Source organism: Balaenoptera borealis, assembly GCF_965194805.1.
Source record: "Balaenoptera borealis genome assembly, chromosome: 4".
NCBI classification, from domain to species: Eukaryota; Metazoa; Chordata; class Mammalia; order Artiodactyla; family Balaenopteridae; genus Balaenoptera; species Balaenoptera borealis.
Window position 1 is genome coordinate 32042537 of NC_138861.1, and position 19412 is coordinate 32061948.

The window sequence follows — 19412 nt, forward strand, 5'->3', positions numbered from 1 at the left end:
TCTGATAAAGAATATAATAGAGTACACTCAAATGGGCAAAGGTTGAAGGGCTATACAAATCCAGGTTCGAATTCCAGCCCTATTACATGCAAGGTGCTTGCCCTTGGGCAGGTAACTTCTCTAGGCATCAGTCTCTTCATCTGTTTAAAGGACGACCAGGTTTCATTGTTTTGTGAAGATCAAATGAAACATGGGATGTCAAGCACCAAGCAGAACCTGGCACCTGGCATTTAAGCAATCAGTGAATTCAGTGAATATTCACTGAGCACCTACTACATGCAGGCTCTGATCCAGCCATGGAGTCTCAGCAACAAAAAGGAGAAGAAATATCCCTCTTCTCCCCTCACCCTTTATATATCACCATCTGGACTCATCAGGGTTCTGAAAACCTGTGAACGTGAAACCTAGTGGATGCCGTACCGTTACTCCAGATGTCTTGATTTTCAATATCTCATTTTGATGTGCATCAAGAATTGCATTTTTAGGTGAGATTCTGCTTGCAGCCCTGAGTCCTGAGCACTCGGGCACAAAGCCTCTGTGGTTACTGGTCTGTGTCAGGCCATTCACCCCTGGCCTTCAGGGTTTAGGCAGAAATAGAACTTTAGAGACATAGATTGTTGTCCCTTTTGCTCTTAAAATGAGCAAGGTGACTTATTTGGTGGGGGGTGGGGGGGCAGGTCTATACAGAGGAAGTTCCCAAATGAACTGCTACATTGTTTCCCTTACTCTCTGACTCATTTTTACTTTTCCTTCCCAGCTCTGTCTGTGGCACAATACATTCTTTGTGTACAAGATTCTAATATACAATAAAAACAGTTACTAGGCTCAGAATCACTTAGGCACAAAAAAGAGAGACAGTATCAGGTAAACTGACATGAACTGTGTCCTTTACTTTCTTATCTTACTTTTCTTTATTGATAGAATCGATAAATTGTTATCGCCCGTTATTGTCAGCGGGCAAGGCAATAAGGTTTCGTGGAGAGTCAGAGATGGTTGGCTTTGAAGCTCAACCCTCCTCATTTCTAGCTCTCGAATGTCAAGGAGGTCCTGAAATGTGTCTAAGCTTCAGTGACCTCATCTGAAAAATGGATTTTTGAGAGAAAGAAATTAGATAAGGGATATAAGCAGAGTGTCTGGACACAGTGAGGCATTCAGAAAAATAAGATGTTCCACCACCCCAATCCCACCACACACCCATCTCAAAACCTTTCTCTTCCATTCAAATGCCCAGTGACCGCTCCTGGACAACTGCCCTCTGACTGGCTTCTTGGCCTCCCATCTGCAGTTCGTCCAATCCATCCCACACCTGCTGTGAGAAATAGCACTCAGGAACAGAGATCGGATCATGGCACGCCCCTGCCACAAATCCCCGCGTGGTCATCACATTCAGAACGACTCTGCGCTCAGAGCCCAGCCTGCACGTTCCCCACCCATCTTCTCGGCCTCCCCACCCCTCGACAGCCCCACCTCCGCCCCCTGGATGACGGCAGCCCAGGCTCCCAGCCCCTGTTTGCGGGTCACACTGTCTGCTCTGCGCGCTCACCTCCCTGCCCCTCCTCCGGGACGCCATCCCCACTCCGCCCCCTCCCATCTGTAGAGACCACTGTCCTTCTCAAGGCTCAGCTCAAATGCCAGCTCCCCTTTGAATTCCTCCCCGATTTCCTGGCTGACTCAGCACTCCACTCACACTGATGATATCTTTCCTAACTGTATTAAATTTTGTGTTCTAAATTTACCCACATCCATGACAGTCCTTCTCCACTGGATTGTTTGTTCTGCCATGCTAGAGACCACATTTTATACACTTAAAAAAAGAACCCTCAAGCTTTATCATTCCTTACATGAAGATTGAACCAAAAGGTAAAAACAGGGCAAGACGTTCCCAAGGTGCTTCAAATTCGGGCAAAAGAAAACTGAAAATGCACTAGAAGTGAAATCTTGAGTGTATTCAGGAAAAAAGAGAAAGATTTTTTAAAAACCCCAGCAAACCAAAGAGGTGTATGCCATCTATATTGGATTAAAGATGGCCACAAATTCTTTGATCCTTCTTCCACTGACAGGTGAGTCTATTTCCCTCCCATTGAATATGAACTGCCTGTAACCAGTTTGACCAATAAAGTGACATGATTTCAAAGCCTAGCATTTCCTACGACTAACAGCTTTGGCCTTGGTCCCTTGGAACCCTGAGGCTCCCTGTGAGAAATCTGATTACCCTAGTGGAGAAACCTCATGGAGAGGCCCAGAGTCTATATGGAGAGGCAGAGGGACCCAGGGGAGATCAGCCTTCCTGGAACCCTTGCCGAGGTGCCAGGCAGGTGAGTGAAGCCGTATGGGACCCTCCAGACCAGACCACAGAGTGACCTGTGATCCACTACAGGGAATAGAAGGGTCACCTGGCTGATCCCTGCTCGAATTCATGATCAACAAAATCACAGATATAATTAAACGGTGGTGGTTTTAAGCCACCAAGTGTTGATGTGGTTTGCCAGCAGCAAGAGGTAACTGGAACTCCATCTTCATCAGTTTTGGCTCAGCGTCCCAGCCTAACTACTAGAATACTTCTCCTCCAGAGGAAATACTTCTCTTATTTATCAATAGATAGAATAGTTGGGGGGAACTGAATTTATCTTAAAGAAATGTGCATTACACATTACACATGTGTATGATAAGCCCAACTGTCCTAGAGCCTGGTAGCGCTCTCATCTCAACTAGACAATCAGCAACACGAGGGCAGCACCCATGTCTTACAGGACACCTTTATCCCACAGGATGAGTTACACAGCTAGTGCTCAATACTATTTGAGTCTTGATTTATTGACTGCAAGCTTAGTAAAGAGCATTGTATTAGAAGCCCTGGAGGTACAGAGCCTAAGCTCTGCTATTTACTGTGAAAAGGGAAAAGACAGACGTGTGCACTCATATTTGAACAGATGCAGTTAATAGAGAAATTTAGGAACAACCCAGTGGATCACAGCACAGGAAGCCAGGAGACTCTGCATCCAATCCCTAACCAGCCCCCCCTCTTATGCCTGTGAGGAAGAAAAGCTATGTGCCTTCATCTGTCTTACTCTCTGATGGGGAGAACCGTATCCGATAGCTCTTGGATCAGTATAAGTTAGAAGTGAAATGAGGTTAAGGATTGAAAACACCTTCAGTTCCTTGGCCAAACAACGGTGGGTAAACTCAAGCTCCTATCATTATTTTGCAGATACATGTGATTCTAGTATATAAAACAGCCTGAATTAATAGATGCAACTCCATGTGCTGGGTCGGCTGAGCATTTGTTTGACATTTACTACTTTTCCCTTTTATTGTCTTTAAAGTAAATAAAACAACACTCAAACGTACAGGGAGAACTCAATTAACTTTTGAAGGAGATATATAACATGTGTTGGAACCGAAAAGCATCATCTGTGCCCTAAGTCTGGGTCTTCTGTAAGACATCAGCCAGGCCAAATGCGGCAGGAAACTCCAGACTTACATGTGTGACGCTTTGTGTTGTTTTGTTGTAGTGGTCAGTGCTCAGCGAAAAGCCTGGGCCGTTAGAAAATGAACACTAGCCTGTGCTTGTGGGAATCACTCCCTCCATATATGAGATGGCACCCCCGAGGCACTGTATCATTTATTCTCATACCAAAACCCTGTAACATAAGAATGATTTCTGACTCCATCTTAAATTTAGATGGGGAAATTGAAGCCTAGAGATTTTGTAACTCTCCTGTATTAGTTTCTATTGCTGCCATAACAAAATACCAGACTGAGTAGCTTAAGCGACAGAAATTTATTTTCTCCTAGCTCTGGAGGCTGGAGGTCCCAGATCAAGGTACTGGCAGGTTTGGTTTCTCCAGAGGCCTCTCTCCTTGGCTTGCAGCCAGCTGCCCTCTCACTGTGTCCTCACATGGTCTTTTCACTGTATACAGTCACTCCTGGTGTCTCGCTCTTCTTACAAGGACACCATTTATACTGAATTAGGGGCCCCACCCTTTAACCTCATTTAACTTTAATTATCTCCCTAAAGGCACTATCTCCAAATACAATCACATTGGGGGTTAGGGCTTCAACCTATGAATTTGCGGGGGGACATAACTGAGTCCATAACACCTCCCCAAAACACAAAGCTAGTCAGTTGTGGAGCCGAGGTGTACCTACTGGCTCCCTTCCTATGATCCACCCAATTGCTGTCTTTGCTGCTTTGCCATCCCACCAACGCCTCATTCTGTGTCCGGAATGAAAATGGCCCGTTACACAGTTAAGGGAATGACAGCCAGAGTATGGCCATAAAAAGAGAAAAGAAGTCGAAATGCCGAAAATCCAGAAAAACTGACTCTTTGCAAAACAGGAAATGCAGCTCACACCCAAACTTATTCTTCCGTGGCCAAGTGTCTCCTCGCGCCCCCATGTTGCTGGCTTTGTTTTAACAGTAGCAAATTCCCTCATCCTCTCAGATGGTGAGGAAGGTCTTAGGGACCAATGCTTGTTCTCCTACTAAAAGCCATTGGACTGATATGACCCAATAATGTGCTTTTTCCAAAATTACAAGATAATATACAGTTTAACTTTTTTCATCATGTTTTTTGTAACCAAAAAAATTTCAAAGACCCTCTTCCAGTGCTATAGAGCTCATAAATGTAATTAATAAAGATTTTCTGATTAGCTAGAATATGTTAAATTCGAAAAAGCCAGACATGCTTTTCTCCTTCTCTCAGATAATGCAAGGAAGCATCTTATATTTATAAAAGCACAGGCTTTCAACTATATTGGATTTTCCTTTAAAAAGAACAATAATTTAAAGTGGTTGCTAGCAGAGAATTAGGTACATTTAAATGGGTATTTGTGTTCTGAAAATCTTAATTGAAACTCTTTTATTGTTGTTGTTTATGCATGTGTTTGTTTTGGTTCTGAGGGACAGCTGAGGTTCTTTTGTGCATTAGGAAGCCTTTCAACTGAAACTGGTTTCATAAAAAATTAAACCGGCCTATTGGAGATACAGCTTTATATAAAGCATAAAGACATGCTAAAAATATTGTTTTAAAAAGATATGAAAAATCAAAATGGTTCTTCTGTGTGAATCATTCTATAACAAGTATGAGGCACAGCAGGACTGATGTAACTTTAAACGAGATGACATCTGTGTTGACCATTTACCTGTCCTCAGGATACCGCTTTCCTGGGCTCTGCAAGATGGTCCAGCCTTACCAGCTAACCCCAGGAATGGCTAGTAAGGTAAAAATTCCACCTCATCTTCAGTCTTGTTGGCTACTAGCACACTGACACCCAAGTGACATTGTCAGCTTCATCACGGCAGAGACCAAATTTTGGTTTATAGAGCAACCCATCCCATGGGTCAGGAAATGACTCAAACAATAATATTTCTCCACTATTTTTCTCCCAGTAAAGATACAATATGTACTGTTGTACACATCATATCAGTAACCTCTGTTCCCGAGCAGAGATGCTCATTTGGTACTAAAAACCAGTAATACCACACCTTAAATAAAAGAATTAAGGCATCACGATAAAGGGGAGTGGGGGATTGGGAGTTTGAGATTAGCAGATGCAAACTATTATATATAGAATGGATAGACAACAAGGTCCTACTGTATAGCACAGGGAACTATATTCAATATCCTATAATAAACCATAATGGAAAAGAATATGCAAAAGAATATATATGTATGTGTGTGTATAAATGGATCACTTTGCTGTACACCAGAAACTAACACAATGCTGTAAATCAACTACACTTCAATAAAATAAATTTTTTAAAAAAAGAATTAAGGCACCATTATAAAACATTTTTTTACCAGCCAAAGGGATTTTAAATTACATATATATGTCATGTGTATATTTTAATAGTCTAATAGCGGCACTGCCCTTCATCTGAGATATTAATTCAACACCCTCTCAGCTTTTCTCTCTAAACTTCCTGAATGGGTGTAGAGAGTCCAGAGTGCTTCTGTAAGGAGTAAAAGATAATCCTATTATTTTTACTTGGATCCTCTGCTTAGCAGGAATACATCCCAGGATCCTTGTCCTGAAGCTCCTTGACTTGGCTGACCACAGAAAGCTTTGCACTCTCTTCAAAGCCACCACCACCAGCATGGAACTTCCTTAGGCCTTGTGTCCTATCACAAAAAAAGTCGCTGCGTGGAATTCTCAGGCAGTTCAGTGGTGAGGACTCGTGCTTTCACTGCCGGGGAACCCTGGTCAAACCCTGGTCAGGGAACTAAGATACCGCAAGCCGTGCAGCCAAAAAGAAAGAAAAAAAAAGACGTTGTGTACGATAAAGTCCTTTTTTGGGTACTTCATATTTTCGGATAAAGCATTTTATTCATAACTAGAGAAAAAGCCCTTTAAAATAGTGATCAAAGTAATCATGACACTAGATTTAACCAGTGGTGGATCCAGAGGTTTCATGTGAAACTAGATTATCATGGTCTTAGCCTGACACTCCATTTCAAATTCTCATCAAGTCTACAGCTCCTGTTCTACTTTTTCAGAGCTAACTTAGGTACAGTTTAATGTCAAGGATCCCTACAGAACCTCTTAGAACTTTGTGCAATGAATAACAGGAATGAAACATGAAAAGACCCAAGAGGTCAGCCCAGCCTCTGTCTCACAAAACAGGGCATCTTCAAGTTAGAGCACATCTGTTTTTCTTGTTTACGAAGCCTAGTATTGATAAAGTATAACAAACAGTTGCCTGTTTAAATAGCTTAATTGACAAATTAATAAGTGAGCATGTAACTCTAAGAAGCTGTTTGTGAGGAACATGGAGGAAAAAAAATGACACCCTCTTCCACAGTCTGTTCAATATATCCATGACATACCAGTCGAGTGATGGAGATACTGGCCCACTGATGCTGAAATCCTGAGATCCTGATGTGCAAACACCCAAAGGAATAACTAGGGAAACATTTCTGTCCTTGAAGAAATTATAACTGAATATGATTCCAAATTCAATAAAGATTTTAAATGAGCTAGCATGGTTTTTCCACCTCAATGCTCCTAATCCCATCACTCTGCATTATGCTATACCACTAGGGACAGTCATTCTAAAATGAACGAATCATTTGGCATCAATAGTTCAGGATATTTCTTTGTAAAAACTCACTTTTCTTAGGAAAAAAAAAAAAAAAAAGAACCACTCTAGAGACACGTGAAAAGACTGAGGGACAGGAGGCTTAAATTAATTTTCCATTTCCTGTTGTTTCCAAAAATCTCCCTCTTTGATTAGACATTCCCTGCTTGGAGGCAAGGGTGGACTGACTAATCCTTCTATTCAGCCCTGGGTATCACAAGAAAATTCTTTTCCTTCCAATTGCTCCTGACTATCATAAGTCTCAGCTCTGGTCAATGGATTTATAGCGCTGGGAGTAAATATCCTTACATAACACGCTGTTAAACTGCCATATGCATGAGTCTTAGGCATACCAATCCAACAGAAGTATATATTCGTGTGCATGCCCCACAGATGAGTGAGCTGTAGAAGTCAAGAAGAATCTTCCTCATGTGACTGGGACCTTAGACTCTGGTTTCTTTGAACAAAACCAAAAAAAAATCAGTATTCCCAAATACCTCTAAAGTAGCAGGATTTGAAATCTTATATTAACAAACTAGTTTAGTGTGGCATGGAGACTGATGTACACCAACACTCAAATTCCATCGCTTTTTATGGCTTTAATGTTCACCTTTTTCTTAATCATTGGTATCATAATTGCCTGGACTGCTTGGAAATCACTGACAATCACAACTTGAGAAAAATTCATTATTTTTCTCTTTTGATCTAAAATAGACAAGGCTTTGGGAATTCCCTGGTGGTCTAGTGGTTAGGACTCCATGCTTTCACTGCCGAGGGCGTGGGTTCAATCCCCAGTTGGGGAACTAAGATCCTGCAAGCCACGCATATAAAAATTTTTTTTAATTAAAAAAATGAAAAAATAAAAAAACAAATAAAACAGACAAGGCTTAACAAAATCATGAGATTAATTTCAGAATGAAATCTATTAATCAAGGAGTTAGGTTTAAAAGGAGCAGTGCCTTTATGAAAACAAGAACACAAAAAGCAGAGAATTTATGACCATTATTGAATGGAGGACTAAAATCTCCATTATGTATATAAACTACATGATGAAAATATATTGGCCAGCAGTTAGTACAGAGACTAAATCTGAGTCTAGTTTTCAATCAGCTACTTGGGGCTTAAAGCTGAAGAACCATCACCATTGAGCCCTTTGAATGTACAAATCTTCCTCATCTTAATTATTTAAATTATTTGTCTGGACTGATGGCTGATCAGACTGTTTACCTCTTCTGCCTACTAGCTCCTTCTATTTAGGTTTCTTTAGGGAAACAAGAGCGCTCTCAACCAGAATGATGGGGAAAAAAAAGTGGGGTAAGCAAAAAATACTCTGAAAAAAGAGAAGGCACAGAGGGAAAAATAGAAATTAAACAAAATCTAGAGGGAACTATCATGCAAGTCGACAACCTCCAGCTTGTAAAGACTTAAAACAGCAACCACAATCTTTGGACCCCACGACACACACACACACACACACACACACACACACGTATATATACTATGCTAACTCTAGAGAATCACTTTATACACCTTTCCCCCGCACCCATCCGTCAACTAACTCAACACACATGAGTACACACACACACACACACACACACACACACACACACACTTGCCATTCCAGAATATGTCATGGTCTCATTCTTTTGTGTCTTTACTCATGATGTCCCCTTAGCCTGGAATTCCCTTTTCTCTTCATCTACCTTCAAATGATTTACTCTTCCTGTAATAACCAGCTACAGCATGAACTCCTCTTGGGAGTTAGATGCCCCCTGCTCTGTACTCCTCGGTACATATGTCTGTTATAGCACTTAACAATCTGTATTGTAATTACTAAATGTTTCCCTGCATCTCCAGTGAAACCATGAGCTCCTTGAAGGCAAAGCACATCTCTTGAAACCACATGATAAGGAAAAAAATACATGCAGTCTGGAGTCAGACATTTCAATCTTGATTTTGCCAAGGCTCTTTTCTGCAAAATGATAATGACATATCAACTTTTTAAGAATACTGTGAGAATTAAATAATTTAATTACTTTGCACATAGTAGGCCCTCGACAAATGTTAGAGCTACTTCCTTCTGAAGCCCAGTACAAGCAAAATACCTACTATTAAGTACATGTCCAATACATGTGTGTGGATTAAACCGAATCCCTAGTACTCTGACTGATTAGTTATATGCCAATGGCATACAAAGGTAATTCTACCTACTCTTGTTGACTTAGATTTCAATACTGAAGAATATACCAGAGAGGATATTTCAAATAAAATGTCAGAAGCTGGGGCCACACTGTCTAACTCAGGGGCCCATCAGGAATGATCGACTGCCTCATCTGTTATGCCTGAGTCACCAATGAACAGACTGACCCACCCAGGAATACTTCTTTTTAAACTCCACAGAACCTCTTTTTCCTCAAATATAACATGGAAATGGAAACATACATGATTTTCTTCTTCCTATTTACCAAGACAGCATTATTAAATGAGATCTACAAAGCTAGTTTCAACTTCTTGAGACAAGGCACCACACACTTACACACACACACACACCCAAGTTATATTCATTGTTGCTTAGCATTTGAGGGTTTCAGTTCAAAGCATTTATAAATGTTTAAGGAAAGACAGACAACACTGAGAACAGAAGAGATGAAGAGAGAAGAAGAAAAAAAAAAAGAGGAAAAAATAGGTGTGGTAACAGTGCTTGACAAAGAGGAATCTCTCCACATTTGAATGTACCCTCCTACATTCAAACAGATTTAGTCCAGTATGCATGACTGAGTCTAACACTACACTCTACAGAATACTTAAAGCGCTGTATTAGAATTCCACAATAATGACTTCTTACTAACAAAAATTCAGTGAAGCTCTCCGGAGAAAGAAGGACGCAGACCTCTTGCAGTGTGCACAACTGGTTCCCCAGCCCCCCCAGCAAAGCTTCTAGACCACACGGTGTCTCCTTCTCCTCTTCTGAAGCCACTACATTATCACATTAGCTCAAGGGGGAAGAAGAAAGGCATTGTGTTAATTATGTGCATGCAGACAGCAGTGCAACATCCAGAAAACAAATTTTTTCTTTTGAGAGTTCACTTTCCTCTTATTAATAAAAAGTAAAAACTCTGATTTCTTCAGAACCACCTAGAGCTTTTAACGGAAATCTTCAACTCGGCTCACTTTTCTCCAGCTGATCCTATAAACACTGCTGGCAATTTTTTCCCCAATGCCTCTAACATATTTTCACTTAGCACCAGTTTGATGTATAAGATCTGACAGCGCGGCAGTTATAGGCCACCTGCATCACTGTTGCCATGACAACAGTGAAAGACAATCCATGATCCCATGCCCTGGTCACACGTTTCAATACAGCTTATCTGTCCAAAGCCACTGAGTCTAATGGAAGAGAGTAATTACCATCTTCCACTCATTGTCAAAATTCCCACCATATAATGCTCTTCAAAATTATTTTATTCCTCTCACATGGCTGCTTTGCAAAAACTAAAAGAAACCTTAAGTGGGAAGGGGGGTGTGGTGGGAGAAAGGGAAGGCTGTGACTGGTATAAACGTAGCTGACCGTGTGTGAACTGTCCCTTTGCAGCGGAAGAAGGCACCAGCCAGCGAGAGGGATACAGAAACAGGTCGAGTTCGTTGGATACCATCTTAAGATGTTTAAAAATCTGAGTAAGGAAATTAGTAAAAATCCCCAATTTCGGCCTATGCTAAAGGCATTTCATTACTACCATTGCAACCCTTACACAGGTATCACCATCCCCCTACAGTACGTGGCAGTCATGGCAACAGCGAACAGCTCACAAGGGTGGAAATGAGGAAGAAGCAGAGGCCTTCAGTCTGGATCCTTCTCCTACAGTCGTTTTTTCCGGTACTCTTCAACCCCTCTCCTTCACACTCCAATAATAAAAATGAATGTGTGACTGTCCGATTTTTGAAGTCAGCACTGCACATTCTTAGTGGTGGGTACAACAGTGTCTTTAAGAAAAGTCTCATTCTTACAGTATTAAAAAGTGAACTTCGACCAGCAAACACTTTTGTGGAAAAACCTTGTGAAGAAAAGCACTTACAGGAAAGAGTCGTTAAACTGAAAGACAAAGTCAAAAGTCACATGGACTTGAAAAGCAAACTACGAAGAGCAAAAAATGGACAAAAGGGCAGAGAAAGCTAATCCCCAGATGCAGGCGCTCAGCTCTTGGTAAGACTGCTCCACCCTTCTTTAACTTCAGTCATTTTCACAGAAATAAAATCATGCCCATCAACTACTCATTAACTCCAAAAAAAAGTTATATGAAGCAGTACCTAGCTTCCTGGTTAACAAAAAATACTCCCATTAAGACAAAATAAGCAATTTCAAATGATGGAACAGATACCAATCCACAAAAGGACGAAAGTAATGTGATGTTTAAGTATAAAAAATTAATTCTTAGATTAGTATTGTACAACTGTCAGAATGAGCCTGAAATGTTTTATTTAGGCTAAATCCTAAAAACCACAGCCATAAAACATTTAACCAGCTGTCAAAACATTATACTTATGAACTAACATAACTTACACTATGTATTAAACATGGCATTATGAAAATTATACAACAAACATGGGAAAACTGACTAGCCAAAGGCCTCTGCGACACAGGCCTTCTTAACTTCCCTTGAGCGTCCTTTGGCTACATTGCTGTTCATTAGCAGTCCTCATTGGAGGCCAGAAAAAGATGGTCTGAGAGGAAACTGAGGCTGAGCCTCCTAATGGAAAAATTCAATAGTTTGTGTAATTTTCCATAGGACACCACAGATACAAATGTTAGCAAACACTGGGGTGTTGACTAAATCTCTAGTCAAAACAGCCAACCCATGACCAGAACATTCCAATCAAAGCAGCCAACTTAAAACACTTGGATGGAACTTTTTTTTTGGGGCGGGGGGGGGGAGGTTAGGGGGGTGGGGAGGGGATCAAGCCATTTTATTGAGGGACTTCGGGGGAGGGTCTTAGGGCTGGGAGGACAACGAGATCTGAGTCCTTCTCCCGGCCAGGATCTCCCCAGCTTCACAGTGGCTGAAAGGATGAAACATTTTTATATAATCGTCTGTGGATTTCACTTAGTCATCCTAGCTTTGTCCCCTCCTCCTTATGGTGGAATTTGAAAAACATCATTTAGATAACCAGAGCCAGATAAATATAAAGGTATTGACAGAGTAGAGCCTGTAAACTCAAGTCACCATCAGCAAAGAATTTCCTATCTGTTACCCCCAACTGTGGGAGGAGATCCAACTTGTAAACCTTTCTTCTCTGATGCCTTTTGTAATCCTCATTTAAAGGACCTTCCCTCCCACACCACCTCATCTGAAGAGCGAAGTCTGAAAACTGGTTCAGAAACCTGTTCTTGAGCAAGCCAGTAGCTCCCACCACCAACCCAAAGAGTAGAAGTATTTGTTCTCCCCTTTCCAACCTGTCCATTCCTGTGGTCCCTGCCCTTGCCCTCCTCAGCAGTCCTTTGTCTTCTTGATCTTGACGTTTTTGAAGATTACAGGCCCATTCCTTTACAGAATGGAATGGGTATGTCTGATGTTTCCCCATGATTAGATTCAGGTAATTCTTTTTTAGAATAACACAGTGTATCCTCAGTGCATCATACCAAGAAGCACAAGATGTTGGTTTGTCTCTATATTGTCAATGTTAACTTGGATCATTTGGTTAAAGTGGTATCCCCTAGGTTTCTCTACTATAAAGTTACTCTATTTGTCTTTGTAATTAACAAGCAATTTGTGGGGAGATACTCTGAGACTATGTAAATATCCTGTTCCTCATCAAACTTCCACCTACTAGCCTTACCATACATGGGCCATTTTGCAACTCCATCCTTCCTTTTGTATTTAGTGGTTGGCCTTCTAAGTAAGGGTTTTACTCTCTCTCTCCCCACTCTATTTATTTACTCAATTCCTGTATCAGTATGGACTTAGGGATTCTTATTTTACTCAGTTAGTTATAACCCATTGCCATATTTATTTTGACGTTCATTTCCTCCCAATTTGACCAGTGGGAGCCCCTCAAGCAGGCTGTTCGACTCTTTTGATTCTCTGACCATTCCCCACTTCTTTCTGACTCAACAAGATGTTCCAGGTCCACGCTGTACTTTCCCTACCCCAGCCCAGGAAATGGCCTTTTCTCTGAGTCATGCTCCGTATTTTTAAAGGTACTATGTTGACTTGATGGTTTCTAAGACTATAATGCAAATACGTTAAAAGGAGCAATGTAAAAATGAAGGTTAGTCTGTTCAATATAGAACAGAAACATCTCTGGTCATGGAAGTATCGCGGGTCCATCTAGAGATAGTAGCCTTGTGCACCTTTTTCATGTCCTCATTGCCAGCGATATCAGAACTGGCTTTGCACCTGGCTATACACAGCTGGGCTATGAAAGCCATGGGGCAGCTGTAGGTCAGAGAGGAGAAAAGTGAGAACACAGAGATCAGTGCAGGACAGTGGACACAAGGCACAGCATGTATGTAGTCTGCCCTGGGCAGGGCCAAACTCAGCAAAGATTCTTTGCTGGACCAGTAGCACCTACCCAGGGAGTCTACAAGGAGGAGACCCTTCCCTTCTCCCATCAGTACCAAATTAATTATCACATTTCACTTGCTCAGAAAATAGCTTCTGGTTCCATTTTACATACAATTGCTTAGTAATCTCTGACTGATTTGTGAGGGGGAAGATACTGTGATCTGTTCTTTTCAGAAAGGAAAAGTAAAACAGAGAAGCTTCTACAAGATGCTCAGGAGCAAGAGCTGTTTCAGGCTTTGTGGGGCCTGAAGCCTGCAATATTTAACTCTTTAATAGTGAAATTAGGGGCTTCCCTGGTGGCGCAGTGGTTGAGAATCTGCCTGCTAATGCAGGGGACAAGGGTTCGAGCCCTGGTCTGGGAAGATCCCACATGCCGCGGAGCAACTGGGCCCGTGAGCCACAACTACCGAGCCTGTGCGTCTGGAGCCTGTGCCCCGCAACGGGAGGGGCCGCAATAGTGAGAGGCCCGCGCACCGCGATGAAGAGTGGCCCCCGCTTGCCACAACTAGAGAAAGCCCTCGCACAGAAACGAAGACCCAACACAGCCAAAAATAAATAAATAAATAAATAAATAAATAAATAAATAAATAAATAAATAAATAAATAAAGTAGCTATAAAAGTAGTGAAATTACTAATATAAAATAAAGCATGCCTATATGAAAATTTCTCCCAGAACTCTGTGAAGGGCGGGGCAAGGGACGGGACCTGAAACTTAAGTTTCATTCACTTCATGGTAAAAATCCACCTCTGCTCAGAAGCAATTTCAGCTTCTTGCTGCGGACCCTAAGGTCTAGCAGTAGGAGAATAATTCTTCAAGGAGGCTGGTCAGACATCCCTCCTCTGGTCTGACAGAGTCGGAGCCTCTAGGATCTACTCCAGGAAACAGTACATCTACGACTTGGGCTTCAAACCCCACCAGTATCTTTCAGCATAAAGTAGGAAAGCAACCGGAGCTCCCACAAACGCATGAGAGCAACCTGTCTGGCAGAGCAGTGGAGAGTCTTGTTGGCTGTTTGTTAGCCAACTTCATCTGTACACAGATGGCAGTCTGTCTCCCCAAGTGAAGTGACACCGCAGCTAGGCACCTAGAACCCCTTGATCAAACTCGGGTGACAAATCCTATCCAAAGTCATAGGTACAGCTTGAAACTGGACCTGGAAATTCAGGCTAACAGGTCTAAGGGATGCTACTCTTCAGGCTGTGGGGAGACCTCACATTTTGGATCTGACTTTCATGTTCACGTATCTGCCTTCTCCTCCACTGCACTCACCCCATTTTACCTGGTACTTCATGTTCACTGAGCCTATTACCATTGGCTGAATTCATTCTCACAGCTCCGTGCTATTGATTGTGCTGCTTTCTATGCCTGCAAAAGCTTTCCCATCTTCTCTGCCTAGAAAAACCCTACTCATCCCCCTTAAGGCCCAGATCAGAGGCCAGCTCCCTGCACAGTCTTGCCTGACATGCTCCTTACCTGCTCTCCTTGACCTACAAAAGCAGATTTAAATCATTCCAACCTTTGTTGTTCCTATAATAGTTTTTTTTATAAGTCTATTAGAGCCCTTATCACGTTATACTGGGGAATGACATGTAAAATTCTTACCAACTACATTAGTACAAGGCCCATATCCATGTTCTTCTTTGAATTTCCAGCAACCTCTACAGTACCTGGTACAGTGGGGCTTTAAAAAAATGTTTGCTGAATTAAAGACTGTTGCCAAAACCGCAAATGTTCTTTTCTTTTTTAAGCTTTATCTTAATTAAAATAAAAGTACAATATTATTGCGTTTTAAAATCATGTATCTGTAGTTGTATATATGTAGTTGTATATAATTGCAACATAATCAAACTGCTGATATTTTTAGGCACCTCTTTCCCTTGAAACCCTCCTTAGTTACCTTTGACAAAATATCAGTGTATTTCTACTGCATAAGTTCTGTGTATGTGTGTGCCTTTTTCCATTTTTTAAACTTTTTATTATCAAAAATTTCAAACATACAAACACAGTCAGAATAATGTAATGAATCCCACTGTCCAGCTTCAACCCTTGGCCTCTCCCGTTTCATCTATTCCTCATACCCAATGCTCTGGTCTGAATGTTTGTGTCCCCCCTCAAAATTCATATTTTGAAAGCCTAACCCCCAGAAGTGATGGTATTAGTTGGTGGGACCTTTAGGAGATGCTTATGTCATGTGGGTGAAGCCCTCATGAATGGGATCAGTGCCTTATCAAAGAGGGTCCAGAGAGATTCCCTAGCCCTTTCTGCCACTTGAGGGTATAAGAAGAAGTCTGCAACCCAGAAGAGGACCCTTACTAGACCATGCTGGGAGCCCGATTTCAAACTTCCAGGTTCCAAAACTTTGAGCAATAAGTTCCTACTGTTTATAAGTCACCTAGTCTGTGGTAATTTGTTATAGCAGCTCAAACAGACTGTGACACCTAGTTTCCCTTCCATATATATTAAAGCAAATCCCAGTCATCGTATCGTATCTGTAAATATTTCAGAATGTACCTTTAAATGTTATTGCCTCTTTTTTCAAAAGCATAGTCATAATACCCTTAACAAGTCTAAAAAGTACTCAATAATAATTCCTTAATATCATCAAATATTCAGTTAGTGTTAAAATGTTCAACTGTCTCAATCTTTTACACTAGATTTTTAACAGGGAAAATATACTGTTACTTCATACAACTCATAAACAAGTTGCCCTGTTTAAATTAAGAAACCCCGAACTTGTATCCTAACATTCCGTAACATTCCGCAGGACACGACTTATGAAGCCATACATTCCACAAGACAAGACTCATGAAGCCTCATTTCACTGCAATGTACTAATTGTGCTGCTGAATTTTGTTAAACATTTGTCCTATATAGACATGTAAAATAATTTGTTTTCAGTTCATTACCTTTCTATCCAAAGATTTTACTCCACAAAGATTTCCACATGAGTTAGCACTAGTTTTGAGTTATACATGGCCCACAACAATACATTTTATTTTTAAGTCTTAAAGCACAAATTCTTCCTCTTCCTGAAACTCAAGGGTTCACTCTTAATTAACACAAGTGCTTTCACTCTAAATTTTCACTTTTCAAATAAAACTATGGTCAGAAAAGAAATGCCCTCAAGAACAATTCAAAGGTAAAGTATGCAAACCTATAAACGATCTCATAATTTTTACTTGGGCATGAACAGTAATACAAAAATGTTTACATCCATAATAACACAAATCAATGAGCACAAAAGACCAACACCAGGATAAATATGGGAAGCAATCGGTCTCTTCAGGCAGAACCTAGGACTACGGGGATATTCAGAAGCAAGAGGGAGATTTAAGAACAGTTTCCTAAATTCGTTTCTTGATGACCCCAGACACATAGTATATATTCCTTGATTTGGAATCGGAAACTATGCACGAAGAGCACAATGTAAGCGCACTTAATTTATGCAACTGAAATGAAAAACTGAATACAAATAACCAAACATTTACATGCAAAAATCTTGCTATTAAATGAATACTAAGGCAGAGACTTCGAGAAATTAAGACTCTTTCCTATAATGCAAAAATCATCCTTTTTAAATTTAGGGCTTACTATAGAAGGCTTCCCACCAAAATCACAAAGTCACTAGAAACGCAGATATCAATTTACATAGAGAAAAAATGTATTAATTCACACTAACAGATGTTAAGATGGTATGGACTAATAAAAAGTTAGGAATTACTTCAAAATAGATACAATGTTAGAGACTACGAATATGTGCTAAATACATGTCCCTTAAGATCCTCACTTTGGTGATTTTATTTGTAATTACTGTTTCCCCTGTTTAAAAAAATAGACGATTCTAAATAAAAGCAGTTTGTTTTATTTAATGGGTTAAATACCCTCCCCAATTTTTGTTTTATTTACTCAGTTAACTTGTTTACTGATACTCTTTTATATATGGTAAAAAGCCGTATTACCGTCACCACACGTTCTGAACATCCGGGTTCAACTTAAGTCATACTGTATTCCTATAGTCTTAATGTTTACTTTTTTTCATGTGTTCCAAACAACTCCATCCTATATCCAGGGTCCCCAGAGAATGGGCCCTTTTGTACTTTAAGATTCAGGGAGCTCCTTACCCATCATTGGCCCGTAAGTGTTTCTAGGAAAGACACTTACACACAGAACATTGCGCTGGCGTGTTCAAGGCTATTGCCGGCCTTCGGAAATCAAGAGGGTGTCTATTCTACTTCAGTACAAGGACGGGGAGGCTGACAAAGAAACAAAACACAAGTCACGTGGAGCCAGCTGCCTTTTGGATGCCTTGAAGGATTCAATTCCTTCAGAAAGTCACTTAGAAACTGCCACTCTCACCGCGGGCGCCAAACCCCTGCTTCCAAAGTTGCTATTCCCTTCCATCCACCACGGCTTAGGCCACTTCCAGACCCACCGTGAGAGCTGGTTAATACCCTACAGGGCAGGAAGGGAATCATGCTTTAGTCAACTGAAAGTGCAGCAGATTTTCAGGAAGCTCAACACAGCCAACCAAATTGAATCAGTAACACTTATCTTGTAAAGCAGTGTCATGGGATTGTTATTGATGACAAAGGATTAGCACTTTGGATTTACATCTCCCCTGGTAGATGAGACTTTTAAAAAGCATGGGGCACCTCACCCACAGATACAGAGCCCGGCTCCTGAGACCACCTCTGCAGTATCAGCGCTCAGACTGCAATCGCTAACAACCCAGGCACCTCAACTCGCGCTGGAATCTCTCTACTCACAAAACAGGCCTAGTGCCTGCTGGGACTGTCTTTCCTCTTCCTCAGCAGAACAAAATAGTTCTACTTTTTGTTCTCAAAATGCAGGCTTACTTCTCTCTCTCTTTTTTTTTTTTTTTATTTATAGTTGATTTACAGATTTACAATGCCAGTGATTCAGCAAAGTGCTTCAGTTATACATACGTATGTTCTTTTTCATATTCTTTTCCACTATGGTTTATTACAGGATATTGAATATAGTTCCCTGTGCTATACAATAGGACCTTGTTGTTGTCTCCTCTTTTATCTTTAGTGTGATTTGTGGTGATTTTTAGGGTCTTAATACAAATAAAATCCTAATTATAGGGAAGGCCATTATCTTATATCTTTTTTTACTATAATCCCAAAGTAAATGTTTGGGGATCCTAATTATATTGATCCAAATACTTCCCTCGTGTTTTCTTAAACACTCGTTATTGTCTCTCAAATAAGACTTTTAAAAGGTGTTTCCAAAAAAGGGAACCTCTATAATTACACTTTTAACTTAGGGCTGGTGACCACATAAAAATCCAATCTCGAAAAATAAAGTTAAATTTGAATGCAACTTTATGTTTTTAATCATATCCTAAACATAAAATTTTAAAAGTATGATTTATAGAATACTTATTTCCTTAAGAAAATTTCATATGATCCATCAGTGACAAAGCAAGGTACTGCAAATCAGAAATCCTTTGAAAGATATAGTTTTTTTTTTAATTCATGAAACACGTTAAAATAATAAGTAGAGAACAGAGAAATTGATCTAATCTGATGTCACCTTCTCAGGTTTCATTAAAATACAAATTAAAAGTTTCTAAATAACAGCTATATCCTTAATAAAATTACAAAAGCCTGAGATCATCCAAGGAGCAAAACATGTTCTCTAAATATATCAGACAATGGGAGAGGTCCACAGTTCAGATTAAAGAGGATCATTTTATCTGGTAACTCTCTGAGCATTTTCTGTGTACATGTTTTTAAGGCTTCT

At 40.6% G+C, this 19412-nt stretch overlaps 1 protein-coding gene and 1 long non-coding RNA gene across 5 annotated transcripts in view; one reads left to right on the top strand and one right to left on the bottom strand.

Moving 5' to 3' along the window:
• The window catches only part of LOC309628181, a 461146-nt gene extending 446901 nt beyond the window's left edge, over window positions 1-14245 (top strand). Inside the window, exon 8 of the long non-coding RNA XR_014244217.1 lies at window positions 13927-14245. This is a non-coding gene — a long non-coding RNA (uncharacterized lncRNA). The remainder of the gene's footprint in view (window positions 1-13926) is intronic.
• Window positions 1-19412, bottom strand: part of MAML3 (mastermind like transcriptional coactivator 3) — a 614427-nt gene that overhangs the window by 365792 nt on the left and 229223 nt on the right. The gene's annotated exons all lie outside the window — the stretch shown is intronic.